We start from the raw sequence: 23,003 nt of genomic DNA, 5'->3' as shown, positions 1-23,003 counted from the left end.
CCCAGAGGAGACGATTTAAGGCCTCAAATATGTTCTTTGGGGAGATGTTGGAGATGGTCAACATCCTGAAGAGGGCCGGCTATGACGGGAAGTATGGACCTTACCCCGACCCCAATGTCAGAAAGGCCAAGATCATGGTGAAAGTTGTCAAGCATCTGCACAGAAATTTTGGGGTACAACGATCGAAAGATCAACTCAGGAAGCGGTGGTCAGACCTCAAATTAAGGGATCACGAGCAGTACAGAAGGATCAGGAGAGTGCTGCAAAAAAGTAAGTAGTTGTCCTGTGTTCCTATTCTTTATTTTTCTAACGTTCGTGCTGCTCCATGTGCTTTTCCTAACTGTTATAAAGTTTAAAATGGCAACTTTCATGTACATGGGCACATTATTCGTTCGTATGAAACATTGTTTGTTTGGCATAGAAAACACCACGTTTTGGACATGCATTTGAATAAATTTTTGCTAGCCTACTTCTCTTCAAATAATTTTGGTGTCTAGATGGGTTGGTAAGTAGAATGAAATGCAAACTCGATTCTGTGTAGGGAGAGGACACTCAGCAGCTATTTACACATCTGGACGCTGGAGCACTAGTGTGGGGCACCAGAACACCCTTTTTATTAGGGGGCCCACACAGCTGCTCCAGTGTATACTATAGGGGTGTCTCCATCTGTGAAGCTTGTACAAAACAGGTAAGTGTTCAAGCTTGACAAAGGACAAAAAAATGTCTTCATCTTGGAACTCTGCCAAAGCAGACAATTGTACCCCACTTCCAAGCAATGTTTCATATTCCTATTTCTGCTATCAAATATCTGTGTGCTAAGTATACCTATTTTTTTTTTTATAGGGGCTAAAAGACTCGGAGGACACCACTCATCCGGGGAGACCACAGACCCCCCACCTCAGGAAGAAGGGGAAATCCCCCAAAGCCAACAGGAGCAGGAGGGAGATGTGGTGGAAATTGTCACCACAACAGGTGAGTGTCTGCGACCACAGGCTCAGGTAAAAGATGGATTCCTGCATATTTATAATACATGGTGTGTTTTTTTTATATATTTTTAGGTGATCGTGATGTTGTGGACGAAGGTCATTTCACCAGTGAAAGTGCCCAGATCCTGATCGAGGATATCATGGGGTGTAATCGGGACTTGGAAAACATCCAGAAAAACATCAATGATGTTAAAAACAAAATGAAGAACATCACTGATGTTTTAGGGAAAGTTTAAAACCCCTCAAAATCCCTAATGTAGTTGGCATTTTTTCAACAAAAATTTGTTGCACCTTTTTTTACTTATTGTCAAAAAGCTAAATTTTGAAAATGCACACAGTGTGTCAACATGTGCTATCTGCCATCACGGAGATCAATGTAGGCGTTTTGTGGGTGCAACCTCTTCCTCAATAATAAAGTAGCTGAGAGGAAGGGGTTTCACCTACAAAACATGTCCCTTGATCCCCCGTGATGGCAGCTAGCACATGTTGACATTCGGCAATTTGTGTGCATCTTCAAAATTTGGCTTTTCCAGGGGTGACTTCACCCAATCTGCTGAACGCAATATCAAACACAGTTTATAAATACTCATGTCAGATATTGCCTTCAATTTCTACCAAAGTTGAACTTTGTAAGTTCCAGAGTTGTGTATTTCTTGTTGGTTTTAAACATGCCTGTTTTACCTTAAATGGACATTTCTACTTTTATTAATGTGACCCAAAAAATTGTTATACAACAAACATGTTGGTTTGTTTTAAAAACCTTTGATAAATGCACATGTGATTGTGCTTGTATTAAAAAGATTGATAATCAACAATGTGTGGCTTCTTCTTTCAATGCTCCAAAACTTTTTTTGTGGTAAAATTGGTGGTTTCTGTGACAATGGTGGTTATTTCCTAAGGGCAAATCCACTTTGCACTACAAGTGCAGTTTCAATGCAGGCTTAAGTGCACTTGTAGTGCAAATTGTATTTTCCTTTCGTAAATAACACCCAACAGTGCTTTCTAATGTTACACAATCACGCCATTTTCAGGACTCCCCAAATTTATGTCAGGGTCAGCTAAAAGAAAGACAAGCAGTAAATGTCAGCAAATATTTTAGTAGTTAAAATTTTTTTTTATTTAAAAAATGTCTCAGACATTGTCTGGCATATTGATGGTCACCCTACCTGCAAAGTATTCCATGTATCTTAGACAGACCTCGCAGGCACTCAGGAGGGGCAAGCCAGGACGGCCAGCTTCAAGCGCAGTCAGGGTTGGTTCATTTACATGAATTCCGGATTCAGGCCCAAATGAGCCAGCATAGTTCACAGAATTTCTCCGTAAAAAGTTGTGGAGAACACAGCAAGCCAGGATGATATGATTGAGTTTATACTCTGCCATATGTATGGGTGTAAGAAATAGGCGGAACCGGCTGGCCATTATTCCAAATGTGTTCTCCACCACTCTTCTGGCTCTGGCCAGCCGGTAATTAAAAACCCTCTGGTCCGGGGTGAGGGTCCTCATCGGGAATGGCCGCATAAGATGGTCCCCCAGCGCAAATGCTTCATCCGCAACGAAGGCGAATGGGAGTCCTTCCACATTCTCTTCTGTCTCTCTCCGTCTGGGCGATGACTCCACCATCTGACATCCGGCCATTCTTCCCCACGTCCACATACAGGAATTCATAAGTAGCCGACACCACCGCCAACATCACAATACTATTGAACCCCTTATAGTTGTAATAGTATGACCCCGAGTTGGGTGGTGGGATGATGTGGACGTGTTTCCCATCAATTGCCCCTCCGCAGTTAGGAAAGTCCCACCGCTGGGCAAAGTGGGAGGCCACAGTCTGCCATTCCTGTGGGTTGGAAGGAAACTGTGGAGTCAAACAAGAAAATAAAATTAATCATTTTGCACATAAACATGGAAAGCAGATTAGACACAAACATTCTTGGCCAACATCAGTATAACATTTATTTTAGGGATTATTCAAAGACAAAGGTATAAGGTCCACCTATCAGATTCCTCCCCCCCCCCATTTGTAAAATTTTATGGGGGGTGATGTTTTGGACAGGTAACCCTCTCCACTTCATTGAGAGATGAATGCATAAATAATGTGTATTACTTTGGCCAGCCCCTCCTTACTTTACACTATTGGCAGCCCACTGGACAGGTAAGAAGTGTCATAATACAAAGATATGAATTTTGTACACATTTTAGCACATTTTTACATTCTGCTATTACCTGTCAAGATAATAATAGGATACAAAAATTTTAAACAGTACCATTTAAAAGTATTCAGGCAGGCCCTTGCACTACATGCTTTGGGGAATTCATCCATAAATCTGAACACAAAAGAGGTGGGTATAGTGTGTATGGGTTTGGCAAAGTCAGCAGATAGAGGATTGGTATCAGCTGAGTTAGCAGTTGGGGGGGAGGGTTCAAAAAGATTTTTTGAACCCCAAAAAAAGCCTCTGGCACTCTGCCAGAATTTCAAGCACACATCACAATTTTAAACATTTTAGGGGGTATTTATGGTAAAGCACTACTATGGAGCTGATAAAATACATTGTTAAGTGACTACACAAGGTGAATATAGGCACAGGAGAGCATGCTGAGGAGGTAAGTGAAGGCAAATATGTATGAAGGACAAATAAAAAATTACATAAAAATCCAGCATGCATGAGGACAAAGGGGACATTCACAGCATATTACAATCATGGTAATTAGGGAATGAGGAAGGAAATACAATAAATTATTAAACATTAAATACAATAAAATGTGATGTTAAAGGATAAATCTTACCTTCATATACTCCTTCTGCAGGACCTGAATGATAGCAGAACAGGTCTCTGAGATAATGATCCCCAGAGCCTGGGGGGAGATGCCTGACGAGAACATGAGGTCCTGCAGGCTTCTCCCCGTCGCCAAGTACCGTAGGGTGGCGACTAACCTCTGCTCCGGAGTGATGGCTTGCCTCATGCAGGTATCCTGCCTGCTGATATAGGGGGTCAGCAAAGCCAACAAACTGTGAAATACGGGGTCCGTCATCCGGAGAAAGTTCCTGAAATCGCCAGGATTATTCTCACGGATCTCACGGAGCAAAGGCATGTGACAGAACTGGTCACGCTGGAGCAACCAGTTCTTGGTCCATGAACTCCTCCCCACCCTGTTCATGGACTGGGCCCCAACACCAAGCCCCCACACAGCACAAACTCTACGAGGAGTACATATACGCAACAAGGCTAGAAAACGGTTGGCTGCTCAGAACGAAGTAACAGAACGCACTGAAGAACATCAAGACCTGTGAAGAGCGACCCAGTAACGAACGAACAAGAACACAATGACAGAGTCAAGGGTAACTCGCTGCACGCACTGAAGACCAGATACTAACCCACAAGCACAAACTGAACAGCAGAAATATGATCTGAAAACCACGAGTCTGAAAAAGCGTGAATCGTCTCTCACCAAACTTTTACTAACACGAGTTTAGCAAAAGGAGCCCAAAGGGTGCCGTGCTTGGTTCTGAACTGCCCTTTTATAGTCTTGTTGTACGTGGTGTATGTGACCGCGTTCTTGGCGACCGTGTGTAGGCAAAACAAGTTTGAGCCAACATCCGTCAGAAAAAATCCATGGATTTTGTTGTCGGAATGTCTGATCAATGTCCAATCGTGTGTACAGGGCATTACAGAATGCACTGAAAAACAGAAAGGCCTGAGAAGAGCGAGCTGAAAATCAGAAACGAGCGGACAAGAATGCCCTGCAAATTCAAATACTGTAAAATACACACTGAAAAACAAATGCGAACTGACTACACGCACTGAAAACCAGATACGAACCCACAAGCACAAACTGAAGAACAGTAACCATCGGAAAAGCACGAGTCTGAAAAGTGCGAATCGTCTCTCACCAAACTTCTACTAACACGAGATAAACACGAGATTAGCAGAAGGAGCCCAAAGGGTGGCGCACTGGCTATTGAACTTCCTCTTTCTAGTGCCGTCATACGTTTTGTACGTCACCACGTTCTTGACGTTCGCAAATTCCGAATAACTTTGTGTGACCGTGTATGCAATACAAGTTTGAGCCAACATCCGTCGGAAAAAAAACATGGATTTTGTTGTCGGAATGTGCGATGATGTGTATGCGGCATAATAATCACAGTGATACCTCACATGTGTGGTTTGAACATCGTTTTCATGTGCGGGCGCTACTCACATATGCGTTCGCTTCTGCGCGCGAGCTTGTTGGGACAGGGCGCTTGATATTTTTTTATTATTTATTTTACTTTTTATTTTTTATTTTGACGCTGTCCTTTTTTAAAAAAAAAAGGTTCACTTTTATTCCTATTACAAGGAATGTAAACATGACAGGACCTCTTAACCAGTTCCCGTCCGCGATATAGCCGAATGACGGCTACAGCACCGACCTACATTGCCAGGAGGGCGTCAATAGACATCCTCCCCTTTCCTCGCTCCCCGCACGCACTCACAAGCGTGCATCAGGGAAAATCTGTGCTGGCCCTGTCCCTTGGACACAGGCAATCACAGATCGCTGTAAATGGCCAATCACAGCGGCCGTTTACTACGCGATTGGCGTAGCCAATGAGAGATGATCTCAAATGTAAACATATGAGATCATCTCTCATCGACAGCCCTCCCTCCTCACACAGAGATCGCGTGTGAGGAGAGCGAGGATCTGTGAGTCATTTGTGAGTGATTCTACAATATTACAGTGAATATAAATCAACCCCCTGTGCCCAAACAATGCCCAATCAGTGCCCAATCAGTACCACAGTGCCAATTATCATCAGTGTCAGTTTGTGCCATCAATAATTGGTGCCCATCTGTGCCATCTGTGCCCACCTGTGCCCATCTATGCCCACCTGTAACATCAGTGCCCATCTGTGGCATCAGTGATCAGTGCCCATCTGTGTCACCTCATCAGTGCCCATCTGTGCCGTCTCACCAGTGCACATCTGTGCAATCAATCAGTGTACATCTGTGCCACCTCATCAGTGCACATCTGTGCCACCTCATCAGTGCCCATCTGTGCCACCTCAACAGTGCCCATCTGTGCCACCTTATCAGTGCCCATCTGTGCCACCTCAACAGTGCCCATCTGTGCCGCCTCATCAATGCATATCTGTACAATCAATCGGTGCACATCTGTACCGCCTCATCAGTGCCCATCTGTGCTGCCTCATCGGTGCCCATCTGTGCACCTCATCAGTGCCTATCTGTGCCACCTCATCAGTGCATATCTGTGCCACCTCATCAGTGCCCATCTGTGCCGCCCCATTAGTGCACATCTGTGCAATCAATCAGTGCACATCTGTGCTGCCTCATCAGTGTACATCTGTGCCAACTCATCAGTGCCCATCTGTGCCACCTCATCAGTGCCCATCTATGCCACCTCATCAGTCTCATCAGTGCATATCTGTGCAATCAATCAGTGCCCGTCTGTGCGGCCTCATCAGTGGACATCTGTGCCATCAATCAGTGCATATCAGTGCACATCTATTCTCATCAGTGCCACCTCATCAGTGCCTATCAGTTCAGGCTCAGCACACACCTGTGCAGTCTCATCACCACCAGCAACCATGTCCAAAAGATGCTTTTCCGCCGAGGAGGCGTACCAATTAATTTCCACGGCCGACAAGAGAAACGGAGAGCTCTCTTTTTCGGATCCCCTTTCCAATTAGGATTCTGAGTCTGATGGAAATTATGAGCCAGTCCTCAGTAGTGGAACACTGACAGACTCAGAGAAGGAAGATATTCTGCCCACCAAACGAAGGTGTTCTGGTGAGGAGGCAGTGGCATCCACCAGCACCGCAGTGCCATCCATCAGCACCGCAGTGCCATCCACCAGCACCGCAGTGCCTTGGCAAGAAAGGCCAAGTACCAGTGGGGTGTCACCTCAGCCCCAAAGGGTTATGACCCATGCCAGCCTTCCCTATGCCCTTCAGAACCCCTTGTTGATTCCTCATAGTTCAGGAGAAGCTAACAGAAAAGTTACTAGTTTGCAAAATTTGATCACAGCAATTAAGAAAAATGCGTTTTTTTCAAAATTTTCGGTCTTTTTTCATTTATAGTGCAAAAAATAAAAAAACTCAGAAGTGATCAAATACCACCAAGAGAAAGCTCTATTTGTATGAAAAAAAGGGCAAAAAAATCATTTGAGTACAGTGCTGCATGACTCAGTAATTTTCATTCAAAGTGTGAGAACACTGAAAGCTGCAAATTGGTCTGGGCAGGAGTGGGGTTTAAGTACGCAGTAAGCAAGTGGTTAAATATGAAATCTGGGGTCAAAAAGACCTAATATCTCAAATTTACACTAAAATGCAATAAAAAAATGTAACTTAAAAAAAAAAATCTCCTTTAAAAGCATTGGGCGGAAGTGACATTTGACGTCGCTTCTGCCAGTCAATGCTATGGAGCCGAGTGGGGGGCCATCTTCTCTCACTCAGTAGCCAACCTGTGAGTGGAGAGGACACAATTGTCCCTGCCGCCACTAGCGGCTCCGGTAAGCAGTGGAGACCATTGGAGCATGGCGAATCTACCGCAGAGACCCCTTTTATCTGAAAGCGAACTGTCTGCTGGAGAAGAGGATATGGCAGCTATCTGCTGCCATAACAACGATACTCCTCTTCAAAGTGCCGACGTATAATGATGGTGGGCAGTCCGCAAGTGGTTAAACTCCATCATTATGGGAAAAGGTCTTCCTTTTTCACATTTGGAAATATCTGCATGCGTTTGTGATGGTTGGACCTGCATCTTGCCTGTGGCATGGATATCTCTCACATACTTTCTGCTACAGCCTCTAGGCTTTGAAATTTGTGCATCCGCTTCCTTATCCATTGGCATTTGAGGCAACCCATGCCAATTATTGGACAATATGCATGCAGGGCTGGGCAAGGCATTTTCTATTGTGCTGATTTAAACGCATGTGAATCATTGCCACGTGAGCGGCTTGAGGAGCATGAAAGCCGCCCTGTGTGGGAATGTGAGGAATGCAGATTGTCTTGGTCAGGAGATGACCAGTGGCGGGTCTGATGTTTTCTGGAGTGTTTGCGTTTAGGGTTTCTACTCCTGCTAAACACTAGGGATGAGCCGAACACCCCCCGGTTCGGTTCGCACCAGAACCTGCGAACGGACCGAAAATTTGCACGAACGTTAGAACCCCATTGACGTCTATGGGACTCGAACGTTCGAAATCAAAAGTGCTCATTTTAAAGGCTAATTTGCATGGTATTGTCCTAAAAAGGGTTTGGGGACCCGGGTCCTGCCCAGGGGACATGTATCAATGCAAAAAAAACTTTTAAAAAAGGCCGTTTTTTCAGGAGCAGTGATTTTAATGATGCTTAAAGTAAAAAAAAAAAAAAGTGAAATATTCCTTTAAATATCGTACCTGGGGTGTGTCTATAGTATGCCTGTAAAGTGGAGCGTGTTTCCCGTGTTTAGAACAGTCACTGCACAAAATGTCATTTTTAAAGGAAAAAATCTCATTTAAAACTGCTTGCGGGTTTAATGTAATGTCGGGTCCTGGCAATATGGATGAAAATCAGTGAGACAAATGGCATGGGTACCCCCCAGTCCATTACCAGGCCCTTTGGGTCTTGTATGGATATTAAGGGGAACCCCGCACCCAAATTAAAATAAGGAAAGGTGTGGGGCCACCAGGCCCTATATACTCTGAACAGCAGTATACAGGCGGTGCAAACAAGACAGGGACTGTAGGTTTGTTGTTAAGTAGAATCTGTTTGTAATTTTGAACGGGTACATTTTTAAGGTGTTTAGCTCCAGCCAAAAAATCTTTTTTAAGCTTTTTGGAAAACATAGGGAAGGGTTATCACCCCTGTGACATTTGTTTTGCTGTCTGTCCTCCTCTTCAGAAGATTTCACCTCACTTTTTGTCAAAATGACAAATGTTTTTTGAAAATGTGGGGTTTTTTGTGGAATAAGGATTGGAAAGCATCAGTGGAAAGGAGAAATGTTTTTCCCATATTAACTCTTACAGGAGAGAATTTCCCTTCCTAGGGGTAGATTTCATCTCACTTCCTGTTGTCTCCTTCCGTTTGCAAGTAGGTTGTAAGTTAGATGTTTGAAAGTAGGGGCCTGCCCTATATACTCAGCAGAAATTTGGGCCTTAGGTGTTGTTGTGGTCACAACACTGTAAGCCCTCACAGGGCCCTGCTGTGAAATATTAGATCAAGAATTGTAATTACATGCCCCTGTTGAACAGGGGCAGAAAAATTGGGCCTTTGGTGGTGGTGCTGGTGCCACAACATTGTAAGTCCTCACTCGCTCTTGGTGGGCGCAGAAATGGGCCCTGCTGTGAAATATTAGATCAAGAATTGTAATTACATGCCCCTGTTGAACAAGGGCAGAAAAATTGGGCCTTTGGTGGTGGTGGTGGTGATGCTGGTGCCACAACACTGTAAGTCCTCACTCGCTCTTGGTGGGTGCAGAAATGGGCCCTGCTGTGAAATATTAGATCAAGAATTGTAATTACATGCCCCTGTTGAACAGGGGCTGAAAAATTAGGCCTTAGGCACTGGTGCTGGTGCCACAACACTGCAACCCCTCACAGACACTCTAGTTGGAACGCAGGAACGAGCCCTGCTGCAAAGTATTGCATCAAAAATTGTAATTACACGCCCCTGTTAAACAGGGGCTTAAAAATTGGGCCTTAGGCACTGGTGCTGGTGCCACAACACTGCAACCCCTCACAGATACTCTAGTTGGAATGCAGAAATGAGCCCTGCTGCAAAGTATTGCATCAAAAATTTTAACCACACGCCCCTGTTAAACAAGGGCTGAAAAATTGGGCCTTAGGCACTGGTGCTGGTGCCACAACACTGCAACCCCTCACAGATACTCTAGTTGTAACGCAGAAACGAGCCCTGCTGCAAAGTATTGCATCAAAAATTGTAATTACATGCCCCTGTTAAACAGGGGCTGAAAAATTGGGCCTTAGGCACTGGTGGTGGCGCCCAGAACCAAAAATGTTTTTACAAGCTTTCAGCGTGATCATTGAGGAGGAAGAGGATAATTACTCAGGGATAGTCACTCAGCATCAGCATAGGCAGTCTTTGAAGGGATCTGAGATTTCAAAAAAAATTATTCGGTTACATCAGCATCAGGTGTTTGGTAGCTGGTGGTGATCCAAGACTGATTCATTTTTATGAAGGTCAGTCGATCGACCGAGTCGGTGGACAGACGCACCCTGGGATCGGTTACAAAGCCTCCAGCAGCACTGAATGTGCATTCCGAAAGAACGCTGGATGCAGGACAGGCCAGTAGTTCAATTGCATACTGTGCAAGCTCTGGCCAGTGATCCATCCTCAAGACCCAGTAACCCAGAGAATTTTCGGTGGGAAAGGTGTCCAAGTCAGATCTTGCCCCTAGGTATTCCTGCACCATGTAAAACAGACGCTGGCGATGGTTGCTGGAACCGATCATACCTTGGGGCTGCGGACCAAAAAATTGTCTGAACGCATCGGTCAGACGGCCACCTTCTCCACCGCTCCTTCTTTGACTGACCGAAGCCTCAGCAACACGTTGTCCAGAAACAGGAGTTTGTAACCTCCCAGTCTCTGGGAACGCGTTGCACAGACCTTTCTGCAAGGCCTTCCGAAGATGTTTCATCCTCTGCTCCCTCTGCAATGGCAAGATAAGGTCCGCAACCTTACCCTTGTAACGTGGATCAAGGAGGGTTGCCAGCCAGTATTGGTCCTTCTCCTTGATACCACGAATACGAGGATCCTTACGCAGGCTTTGCAGGATCAGGGAGGTCATGCAGCGTAGGTTTGCTGAGGCATTCGGTCCGGAGTCCTCTGGGTCACTAAGGACGACATGGTCCGCAGCCACCTCCTCCCAGCCACGTACAAGTCCATGTATTTCTTGGGACTGATCCCTTAAAGACTGCTGCTGATGCTGAGTGCCAGGCTCCACCTCCATACTGACACAATCTTCCTCCTCCTCCTCCTCATCCTCGTCCTCTTCCTGTGTGATCGGCGGGCACGCAGGAACACTGTCTGGATAAAGGGGGCCTTGAGAGCTAAGGAAGTCCTCCTCTTCCTGCCTCTGTTCTGCCTCAAGTGCCCTGTCCATTCATCCACGCAGCGTGTGCTCCAACAGGTGGACAAGGGGGACAGTGTCACTGATGCATGCACTGCCACTGCTCACCATCCTCGTGGCCTCCTCAAATGGTGACAGGACAGTGCATGCATCCCTGATCATGACCCACTGGCGTGGGGAAAAAAAAACAAGCTCCCCTGACACTGTCCTGGTGCCATAGTCGCACAGGTACTCATTGATGGCCCTCTGATGCGTGTGCAGCTGCTGCAGCATGGCCAACGTTGAGTTCCACCTGGTGGGCATGTCACAGATTAGGCGGTTCTTGGGCAGGTTAAACTCCTTTTGGAGGTCCGCCAGTTGAGCACTGGCATTATATGACCTGCGGAAATGCACACAGACTTTCCAGGCCTGCCTCAGGACATCCTGTAAGCCCGGGTACCTGCCCAAGAACCGCTGCACCACCAAGTTAAGGACGTGAGCCAAACAGGGCACATGGGTCATTTGTCCCTGTCGGAGGGCAGAGAGGAGGTTGGTGCCATTGTCACAAACCACCATTCCTGCTTTAAGTTGGCGTGGCGTCAACCACCTCTGAACCTGCCCCTGCAGAGCTGACAGAACCTCTGCCCCAGTGTGGCTCCTGTCCCCCAAGCACACCAGCTCAAGCACCGTATGGCATTTTTTGGCCTACGTACTTGCGTAGCCCCTTGAACGGCTACGGAGCACCGCTGGTTCCGAGGACAAAGCACAGGAAGAGGCCATGGAGGAAGAAGAAGAGGATGGGGTGGAGGAGAGAGGTGTGTCACAATCATTAGCATTTTGGAGGCGTGGTGGCGGAACAACCTCCAATACTACTGCACCTTGTCCTGCATCCTTCCCAGCTGCCAGCAGAGTCACCCAATGCGCCGTGAAACTTAGGTAACGTCCCTGTCCATGCCTGCTGGACCATGAGTCAGCGGTAATATGCACCTTACCGCTGACCGCCCTGTCCAGCGAGGCATGGACATTGCCTTCCACATGCCGGTAGAGAGCCGGAATCGCCTTCCATGAGAAAAAGTGGTGTTTATGTACCTGCCACTGAGGAACCGCACATTCCACAAACTCACGGAAGGGGGCAGAGTCTACCAACTGAAAAGGCAGCAGTTGAAGTGCTAGCAATTTTGCCAAGCTAGCATTCAACCGCTGGGCATGTGGATGGCTGGGAGCAAACTTCTTTCGGCGGTGCAGCAGCTGGGGCAGGGAAATTTGCCTGGTACAATCTGAGGTCAGTGTACCAAAAGCAGATTGCCCACAAGTACTTGGCTGTGACATACCTAATTCTACACCTTCATTCCTCTCAGTGCAGGACTCAGAGAGGACTGAAGGTATAGTGGGGTTGGAGATCTCAGCTGATGAGGAGCAAGGAGAGATCCTCTTTGTTCTTTGGTGTGGGTCTTTTAGATACGCTTGCCAACAAACTGCATAACAGGTCAACATATGTCTGGTCAAGCATGTTGTACCCAAGCGGGAGATGTTTTGGCCACGCGAGATATGCTTGAGACACGTTGCAAATAGCAGCGGTGCAATCTGATGCACTCGTCTCAAAAAAGGCCCACACCAAAGAACTTTTTGAATAACGCGCAGAGACTGCAGCGCCCTGCACATGTGGAGCTTTGGGGTGTGATGCAGTCAATGTGCTGCCCTTAGGCTGGCCCCTGGAGGGCATCCTGCCTCGTTGGTGATGTGCCGCCTCCTTCTCCTCCTCTCTCCTATCAGGCACCCACGTTGAGTCAGTGACCTCATCATCCCCTCCCTCTTCATCACTGGAGCAAACCTGGCAGTATGCTGCAGCAGGGGGAGCATGACTGCCAGATTGCTGTCCTTCTTGGGCACCCCCTCTGTCCATGCTCATGTTACTGCCCTCATCGAGCTCAGTATCATCATCAGAGCCTTCCAAACGCTGGGCATCCTCCTGGAGCATGTACCCAACACTGTGGTGAAACAGTTCGAGGGACTCCTCAGGAGGACATGGTGGGGCTAGGGAAGGAGTCAATGATGACATTGAGCTGAGGGAAGAGGCCACTGCTTTGCCAGACAAAGTACCCTGGGCATGGGTGAGAGAGGATGAGGTGGATGAGGACGGCTTGGTCATCCACTCGACCTGTAGCTGCACTAAGTTGGGATATATATATATATATATATATATATATATATATATATATATATATATGTACTGATACTGCAGCTAGCAAAATCAACTGCCTGCCTGTAGTATGAGAACACCACCAACCTTCTACAGGTAGCTTTAGCTGACCACTGTGCAGAGCTCGCAAAAAAATAACTTGTAGCTTTTTAGCTGCCTGCGGTAGTGATAGGATCAGGAAAACACCACCAACCTTCTACAGGTAGCTTTAGCTGAACACTGTGCAGAGCTCGCAAAAAAATAACTTGTAGGTTTAGCTGAACACTGTGAGGAGGACACACCACACTAAATTGTAGTTTTAGCTGAACACTGTGAGCAGGACGCACCGCACTAACTTGTAGTTTTATCTGAACACTGTGAGCAGGACGCACCCCACTAACTTGTAGATTTAGCTGAACACTCTGAGCAGGACGCACCGCACTAACTTGTAGTTTTAGCTGAACACTGTGAGCAGGACGCACTGCACTAACTTGTAGCTTTAGCTGAACACTGTGCAGAGGTCTCACTACACTAACTTGTAGTTTTAGCTGAACACTGTGAGCAGGACGCGCTGCACTAACTTGTAGTTTTAGCTGAACACTGTGAGCAGGACGCATTGCACTAACTTGTAGTTTTAGCTGAACACTGTGAGCAGGACGCACTGCACTAACTTGTAGCTTTAGATGAACACTGTGCAGAGGTCTCACTACACTAACTTGTAGTTTTAGCTGAACACTGTGAGCAGGACGCACCGCACTAACTTGTAGTTTTAGCTGAACACTGTGAGCAGGATGCACTGCACTAACTTGTAGTTTTAGCTGAACACTGTGAGCAGGACGCACTGCACTAACTTGTAGCTTTAGATGAACACTGTGCAGAGGTCTCACTACACTAACTTGTAGTTTTAGCTGAACACTGTAAGCAGAACGCACCGCGCTAACTTGTAGTTTTAGCTGAACACTGTGAGCAGGATGCACTGCACTAACTTGTAGTTTTAGCTGAACACTGTGAGCAGGACGCACTGCACTAACTTGTAGCTTTAGATGAACACTGTGCAGAGGTCTCACTACACTAACTTGTAGTTTTAGCTGAACACTGTGAGCAGAACGCACCGCGCTAACTTGTAGTTTTAGCTGAACACTGTGAGCAGGACGCACCCCACTAACTTGTAGATTTAGCTGAACACTCTGAGCAGGACGCACCGCACTAACTTGTAGTTTTAGCTGAACACTGTGAGCAGGACGCACTGCACTAACTTGTAGCTTTAGCTGAACACTGTGCAGAGGTCTCACTACACTAACTTGTAGTTTTAGCTGAACACTGTGAGCAGGGACGCACCACACTAACTTGTAGTTTTAGCTGAACACTGTGAGCAGAATGCACCGCACTAACTTGTAGTTTTAGCTGAACACTGTGAGCAGGACGCACCGCACTAACTTGTAGTTTTAGCTGAACACTGTGAGCAGGACGCACCGCACTAACTTGTAGTTTTAGCTGAACACTGTGAGCAGGATGCACCTCACTAACTTGTAGTTTTAGCTGAACACTGTGAGCAGGACGCACCGCACTAACTTGTAGCTTTAGATGAACACTGTGCAGAGGTCTCACTAAACTAACTTGTAGTTTTAGCTGAACACTGTGAGCAGGACGCACCTCACTAACTTGTAGTTTTAGCTGAACACTGTGAGCAGGACGCACTGCACTAACTTGTAGCTTTAGATTAACACTGTGCAGAGGTCTCACTACACTAACTTGTAGTTTTAGCTGAACACTGTGAGCAGGACGCACTGCACTAACTTGTAGTTTTAGCTGAACACTGTGAGCAGGACGCATTGCACTAACTTGTAGTTTTAGCTGAACACTGTGAGCAGGACGCACTGCACTAACTTGTAGCTTTAGATGAACACTGTGCAGAGGTCTCACTACACTAACTTGTAGTTTTAGCTGAACACTGTGAGCAGGACGCACCGCACTAACTTGTAGTTTTAGCTGAACACTGTGAGCACGACGCACCGCACTAACTTGTAGTTTTAGCTGAACACTGTGAGGAGGACGCACCGCACTAACTTGTAGTTTTAGCTGAACACTGTGAGCAGGATGCACCGCACTAACTTGTAGTTTTAGCTGAACACTGTGAGCAGGACGCACCACACTAACATGTAGTTTTAGCTGAACACTGTGAGCAGGACGCACCGCACTAACTTGTAGCTTTAGATGAACACTGTGCAGAGGTCTCACTAAACTAACTTGTAGTTTTAGCTGAACACTGTGAGCAGGACGCACCTCACTAACTTGTAGTTTTAGCTGAACACTGTGAGCAGGACGCACTGCACTAACTTGTAGCTTTAGATGAACACTGTGCAGAGGTCTCACTACACTAACTTGTAGTTTTAGCTGAACACTGTGAGCAGGACGCACTGCACTAACTTGTAGTTTTAGCTGAACACTGTGAGCAGGACGCATTGCACTAACTTGTAGTTTTAGCTGAACACTGTGAGCAGGACGCACTGCACTAACTTGTAGCTTTAGATGAACACTGTGCAGAGGTCTCACTACACTAACTTGTAGTTTTAGCTGAACACTGTGAGCAGGACGCACCGCACTAACTTGTAGTTTTAGCTGAACACTGTGAGCAGGATGCACTGCACTAACTTGTAGCTTTAGATGAACACTGTGCAGAGGTCTCACTACACTAACTTGTAGTTTTAGCTGAACACTGTGAGCAGAACGCACCGCGCTAACTTGTAGTTTTAGCTGAACACTGTGAGCAGGACGCACTGCACTAACTTGTAGTTTTAGCTGAACACTGTGAGCAGGACGCATTGCACTAACTTGTAGTTTTAGCTGAACACTGTGAGCAGGACGCACTGCACTAACTTGTAGCTTTAGATGAACACTGTGCAGAGGTCTCAATACACTAACTTGTAGTTTTAGCTGAACACTGTGAGCAGGACGCACCGCACTAACTTGTAGTTTTAGCTGAACACTGTGAGCAGGATGCACTGCACTAACTTGTAGCTTTAGATGAACACTGTGCAGAGGTCTCACTACACTAACTTGTAGTTTTAGCTGAACACTGTGAGCAGAACGCACCGCGCTAACTTGTAGTTTTAGCTGAACACTGTGAGCAGGACGCACTGCACTAACTTGTAGTTTTAGCTGAACACTGTGAGCAGGACGCACCGCGCTAACTTGTAGTTTTAGCTGAACACTGTGAGCAGGACGCACCCCACTAACTTGTAGATTTAGCTGTACACTCTGAGCAGGACGCACCGCACTAACTTGTAGTTTTAGCTGAACACTGTGAGCAGGACGCACTGCACTAACTTGTAGCTTTAGCTGAACACTGTGCAGAGGTCTCACTACAATAACTTGTAGTTTTAGCTGAACACTGTGAGCAGGACGCACCGCACTAACTTGTAGTTTTAGCTGAACACTGTGAGCAGGATGCACCGCACTAACTTGTAGTTTTAGCTGAACACTGTGAGCAGGACGCACTGCACTAACTTGTAGCTTTAGCTGAACACTGTGAGCGGGACGCACCGCACTAACTTGTAGTTTTAGCTGAACACTGTGAGCAGGACGCACCGCACTAACTTGTAGTTTTAGCTGAACACTGTGAGCAGGACGCACCGCACTAACTTGTAGTTTTAGCTGAACACTGTGAGGAGGACGCACCACACTAACTTGTAGTTTTAGTTGAACACTGTGAGCAGGATGCACCGCACTAACTTGTAGTTTTAGCTGAACACTGTGAGCAGGACGCACCGCACTAACTTGTAGTTTTAGCTGAACACTGTGAGCAGGACGCACCGCACTACCTTGTAGCTTTAGATGAACACTGTGCAGAGGTCTCACTAAACTAACTTGTAGTTTTAGCTGAACACTGTGAGCAGGACGCACCTCACTAACTTGAAGTTTTAGCTGAACACTGTGAGCAGGACACACTGCACTAGCTTGTAGCTTTGGATGAACACTGTGCAGAGGTCTCACTACACTAACTTGTAGTTTTAGCTGAACACTGTGAGCAGGACGCACTGCACTAACTTGTAGTTGTAGCTGAACACTGTGAGCAGGACGCATTGCACTAACTTGTAGTTTTAGCTGAACACTGTGAGCAGGACGCACTGCACTAACTTGTAGCTTTAGATGAACACTGTGCAGAGGTCTCACTACACTAACTTGTAGTTTTAGCTGAACACTGTGAGCAGGACGCACCGCACTAACTTGTAGTTTTAGCTGAACACTGTGAGCAGGATGCACTGCACTAACTTGTAGTTTTAGGTGTACACTGTGAGCAGGACGCACTGCACTAACTTGTAGCTTTAGATGAACACTGTGCAGAGGTCTCACTACACTAACTTGTAGTTTTAGCTGAACACTGTGAGCAGAACGCACCGCGCTAACTTGTAGTTTTAGCTGAACACTGTGAGCAGGACGCATCACACTAACTTGTAGTTTTAGCTGAACACTGTGAGCAGGACGCACCGCGCTAACTTGTAGTTTTAGCTTAACACTGTGAGCAGGACGCACCGCACTAACTTGTAGTTTTAGCTGAACACTGTGAGCAGGACGCACCCCACTAACTTGTAGTTTTAGCTGAACACTGTGAGCAGGACGCACCGTACTAACTTGTAGTTTTAGCTGAACACTGTGAGCAGGACGCACCGCACTAACTTGTAGTTTTAGCTGAACACTGTGAGCAGGAAGCACCCCACTAATTTGTAGTTTTAGCTGAACACTGTTAGCAGGACGCACTGCACTAACTTGTAGTTTTAGCTGAACACTGTGAGCAGGACGCACCGCACTAACTTGTAGTTTTAGCTGAACACTGTGAGCAGAACGCACTGCACTAACTTGTAGCTTTAGATGAACACTGTGCAGAGGTCTCACTACACTAACTTGTAGTTTTAGCTGAACACTGTGAGCAGGACGCACCCCACTAACTTGTAGTTTTAGCTGAACACTGTAAGCAGGATGCACTGCACTAACTTGTAGCTTTAGATGAACACTGTGCAGAGGTCTCACTACACTAACTTGTAGTTTTAGCTGAACACTGTGAGCAGGATGCACTGCACTAACTTGTAGTTTTAGCTGAACACTGTGAGCAGGACGCACTGCACTAACTTGTAGTTTTAGCTGAACACTGTGAGGAGGACGCACTACACTAATTTGTAGTTTTAGCTGAGCAATGTTCAGAAAACGCACTACACTAACTTGTAGTTTTAGCTGAATACTGTGAGGAGGACGCACTACACTAACTTGTAACTTTAGCTGAACACTATGCAGAGGTCGCACTACACTATCTTGTAGTTTTAGCTGAACACTGTGAGGAGGACGCACTAAACTAACTTGTAGCTTTAGCTGAACACTGTGCAGAATTCGCACTACACTAACTTGTAGTTTTAGCTGAACACTGTGAGGAGGACGCACTACATTAACTTGTAGCTTTAGCTGAACACTGTGAAGAGGACGCACTACACCAACTTGTAGCTTTAGCTGAACACTGTGAGGAGGACGCACTGCCCTAACTTGTAGCTTTAGCTGACCACTGTGCAGAGGTCACACTAAACTAACTTGTAGCTTTAGCTGAACACTGTAAGGAGGACGCATTACCCTAACTTGTAGCTTTAGCTGAACACTGTGTAGAGGTCACACTAAACTAACTTGTAGCTTTAGCTGAACACTGTGCAGAGGTCACACTAAATTAACTTGTAGCTTTAACTGAACACTGTGAGGAGGGCGCACTACACTAACTGTAAATAGTCTAGCTGCCTGACTGTTGTACTAATAGGATCAAAAGAACACCAGCAATTTTCTTCAGATAGCTGTAAATACTGTAACAAAACAAGCCTGCCTGTCAGTAAGAAGATAACAGGAACGGATCTAGCTAAACTGAATACAGTGTATATATTTATATGCAACACCTGGGATGCATATATATACACAATACACTGTAAGTGCAGCTAACTCACTGATTGTCCTGCCTAATCTATCTAACTCAAATGAAATGACACTGTCTGTCTATCTATCTCTCTTTCAACGCCGGAACACACACTACACAGGGCCGCCGTGCAGGTGGCCTTATATAGTGTGGGGCGTGTTCTAAACCCCCCGAGCCATAATTGGCCAAAGCCACCCTTGCTTTGGCCAATTACAGCTCTCTCTACTGACGGCGCTGTGATTGGCCAAGCATGCGGGTCATAGTGCATGCTTGGCCAATCATCAGCCAGCAATGCACTGCGATGCCGCAGTGAATTATGGGCCGTGACGTGCCACACGAATTTGGCGCGAACGGCCCATATCGTTCGCAATTCAGCGAACGGGCGAACAGACGATGTTCGAGTCGAACATGGGTTCGACTCGAACACGAAGCTCATCCCTACTAAACACTATGCTAATAAGTAATAATGCTAAACACTATACTTTGCATTCCTTGAGCATTCCTTGAGCACTCTTTTTTAAAACATGTCCCACACTGCCCCCTCATACCTATGCTAGTCTTTTGTGCCACTGACAGGTGTGGTGAGCTCATATCTGCAAAAAAAATATGGAAAAAAACACATAATTCTTTCACCAAGAAAAAACAGGTACCTTGTCCCTTTAAGACCCATGTGCTTACATTACTTCAGAAGCAGCAGCAAGTGACGTCAGACAGCCTTCCAGAGGCAGACAGGAGACACAGAATCTGAAACAAAAACCAGTCAGACTGCCTAACCCGTAGGAACACAGCACAGCAGGGGAGTAAACAGTGACAAGTCTGTACCTCAAAGGAGAAAATTGTCAGGACTGCAGGCAGAGCAGACAAACCAATTCCTCTGCCAGCTTTAAGACTGTTTAGCTACTGCTTGGTGATTGCCCGTCTCCCTGCCCTCTGTGAAATCATCCATCTCTGCTCTCAGACTGAAGACAAAGCCAGGGGAGTGAGACAGGAAATAACCCAAAGGAAGAGGCCAATGGTGACATTGCAGAGCTTACTGATACCACACCTGTACAATATTTGTGCTATCTAAGCAACATTGCCCGTGTCTTGGCACAAGGGATACACAGTTTTGGGAGGGTTTACATCCAACATTCTGGGTCTTCCAACTCCATGAACATGGAGGGGCGGTGCAATAGGGGGGATATCCTTGCAGCAAAGTACTTACTACCTGCAATCCACAGATGGCCTGGAGCATGACCAAAAAAAAAAAAAAAAGAACACGTCAGTGGCGGAGGGGCTGTCTTTTATTTAGCTAGGAAGAGGTGGTCCTGTGGGTGCCAGATGAGACGTTAATCCATTGTGTGCTGACATGAGGTTTGGCCAGGAAAATACAGTTCAGACTATATAGTGCAGTCCGTGTAGTATATATAATACGGTTCAGAGTCTATAGTGCAGTCCATATAGTATACAGTATATATTACAGTTCAGAGTATATAGTGCAGTCTGTGTATTATATATATATATATATATATATATATATATATATATTTCAGAGTATATAGTGCAGTCCGTATAGTATATATATATATATATATATATATATATATATATATATATATATATATATATATAATACAGTTCAGGGTATATAGTGCAGCCTGTGTAGTATACATATTACAGTTCAGAGTATATAGTGCAGTCCGTTTAGTATATATAATACAGTTCAGAGTATATAGTGCAGTCCGTATAGTATATATAATACGGTTCAGAGTATATAGTGCAGTCCGTATAGTATATATAATACAGTTCAGAGTATATAGTGCAGTCAGTGTAGTATATATAATACAGTTCAGAGTATATAGTGCAGTCCGTGTAGTATATATACTGTATAATACAGTTCAGAGTATATTGTGCAGTTAGTGTAGCATATATAATACAGTTCAGAGTATATTTTGTAGTATATATAATACAGTTAGTGTAGTACATATTACAGTTCAGAGTATATAGTGCAGTCTGTGTCGTATATATAATACAGTTCAGAGTATATAGTGCAGTCCGTGTAGTATATATATTATAGTTCAGAGTATATAGTGCATTCTGTATAGTATATATAATATGGTTCAAAGTATTATATAGTGCAGTCTGTATAGCATATATAATACAGTTCATTACTACACTAAAAAGGGACGATCCCTGCCTGCAAAAGGCAGTTGCAGTCCGTGTAGTATATATATATATATATATATATATATATATATATATTACAGTTCAGCATATATAGTGCAGCCTGTGTAGTATATATATATATTACAGCTCAGAGTATATAGTGCAGTCCGTATAGTATATATAATACAGTTCAGAGTATATATATATATAGGGCAGTCCATATAGCTTGTAAAGGTGAATGAAGGGCTAGCAATCTCTCATATACTCTTCACTGACATCCTGACATAACTGCCCCGAAAGCTGCCACCCCTCAGTTTGAAGGAGCTTGCCCCTGTTCCTGAGCAGAAAAGCCCACTTCCTGCATGCCAATCTAATCACCCTGGTGAACCAATAGAAGATGACTCAAGAACCTGATGGCAAAATGAAAAGGATTGTCCACTTTCCTCATTTCTTTGATCTTTGCATGTACACTGTTAGCAACTTGTGTAAGAACCTGAAGTCTTCCTGCTGTATACTCAGTAACTCCATGTGAATGCTTGGAGGGACTACCCCCAGGTTTTCCTGGAAACTGGATACCACTTGGAGATGGTTGTAGTATCACTAAAAAAGACACAAAAGCGATCTTTGCAGGAAAGTGTTGCAACCTCCAACATCCTTATTTCTGAAGCAACTGCTGTCAGAGGAACTAGTTTTACCATTAGGGACCGCGATGGAAATTAAGCTTTTGGAGCAAAGGATGCCTGTATGAGCCCTTTCAGAACCAAGCCTAGGTCCCATGAAGGGAACAAGAATTTCCTTGGTGGTTGTATATGGCTTACGGCCTGCATGAAGCATTTATTCAATGAAAAAAAGCCATTCACCGACAGTCGTGAAAGGGACATCAGTCCCGAATGTGGAGAGGCTCTGCAGAGTCATCTTTTCCCACCTGTGCCACCTGCCATGCCACCTACCAGTGCACAACCGGTGCACAACAATGCTGCCTACCAGTGCCCACCAGCACTACCTACCAGTATCCACAGTCCCACCCATCAGTGTCCACAGTGTCACCTATCAGTGCCCACAGTGTCACCTATAAATGTCACCAATTAGTGCCTCATCACCAGTGCTCCCTAGCAATGCCGCCTACTAGTGCCCATCAGTATCACCTACCAGTGCCCATCAGTGCCACCTACCAGTGCCCATCAGTGCCATCTATCAGTGCCCATTAGTGCCACCCATCAGTGCCACCCATCAGGGTCCAACAGTGCTGCCTCATTGGTGCTATCTTATCAGTGCCTATCAGTGTTGCCTTATTTGTGCCTATCAGTGCAGCCCATTAGGGCTCATCAGTGCTCATCAGTGCAGCCTCATCAGCGAATATCAATGAAAGAGAAAGATTAACTGTTTGCAAAATTTTATAACAAACTATGAAACTTTTTTTTTTTTCAAAAGTCTCTGTCTTTTTTTGTTTGTTTAGCAAAAAATAAAAACCCAAGAGGTGATTAAATACCACAAGAAGAAAGCTCTATTTGTGTGAAAAAAATGATAAAAATTGAATTTGAGTACAGTGTTGTATGACCGTGCAATTGTCATACAAAGTGTGACAGCGCTGAAAGCTAAAAATTGGTCTGGGCAGGAGGGGGGTTTAAGTGCCCTGTAGGCAAGAGCTCAGCGAAGCTGGCCCCCCTACAATCAGCACAAATAAAAACTCAAGTGTGTTTCTTTAGTGC

This window comes from Aquarana catesbeiana, linkage group LG03 (assembly GCF_042186555.1).
Source record: "Aquarana catesbeiana isolate 2022-GZ linkage group LG03, ASM4218655v1, whole genome shotgun sequence".
In the NCBI taxonomy this organism is placed as follows: Eukaryota; Metazoa; Chordata; class Amphibia; order Anura; family Ranidae; genus Aquarana; species Aquarana catesbeiana.
Note: the sequence above shows the minus strand (reverse complement) of the source record.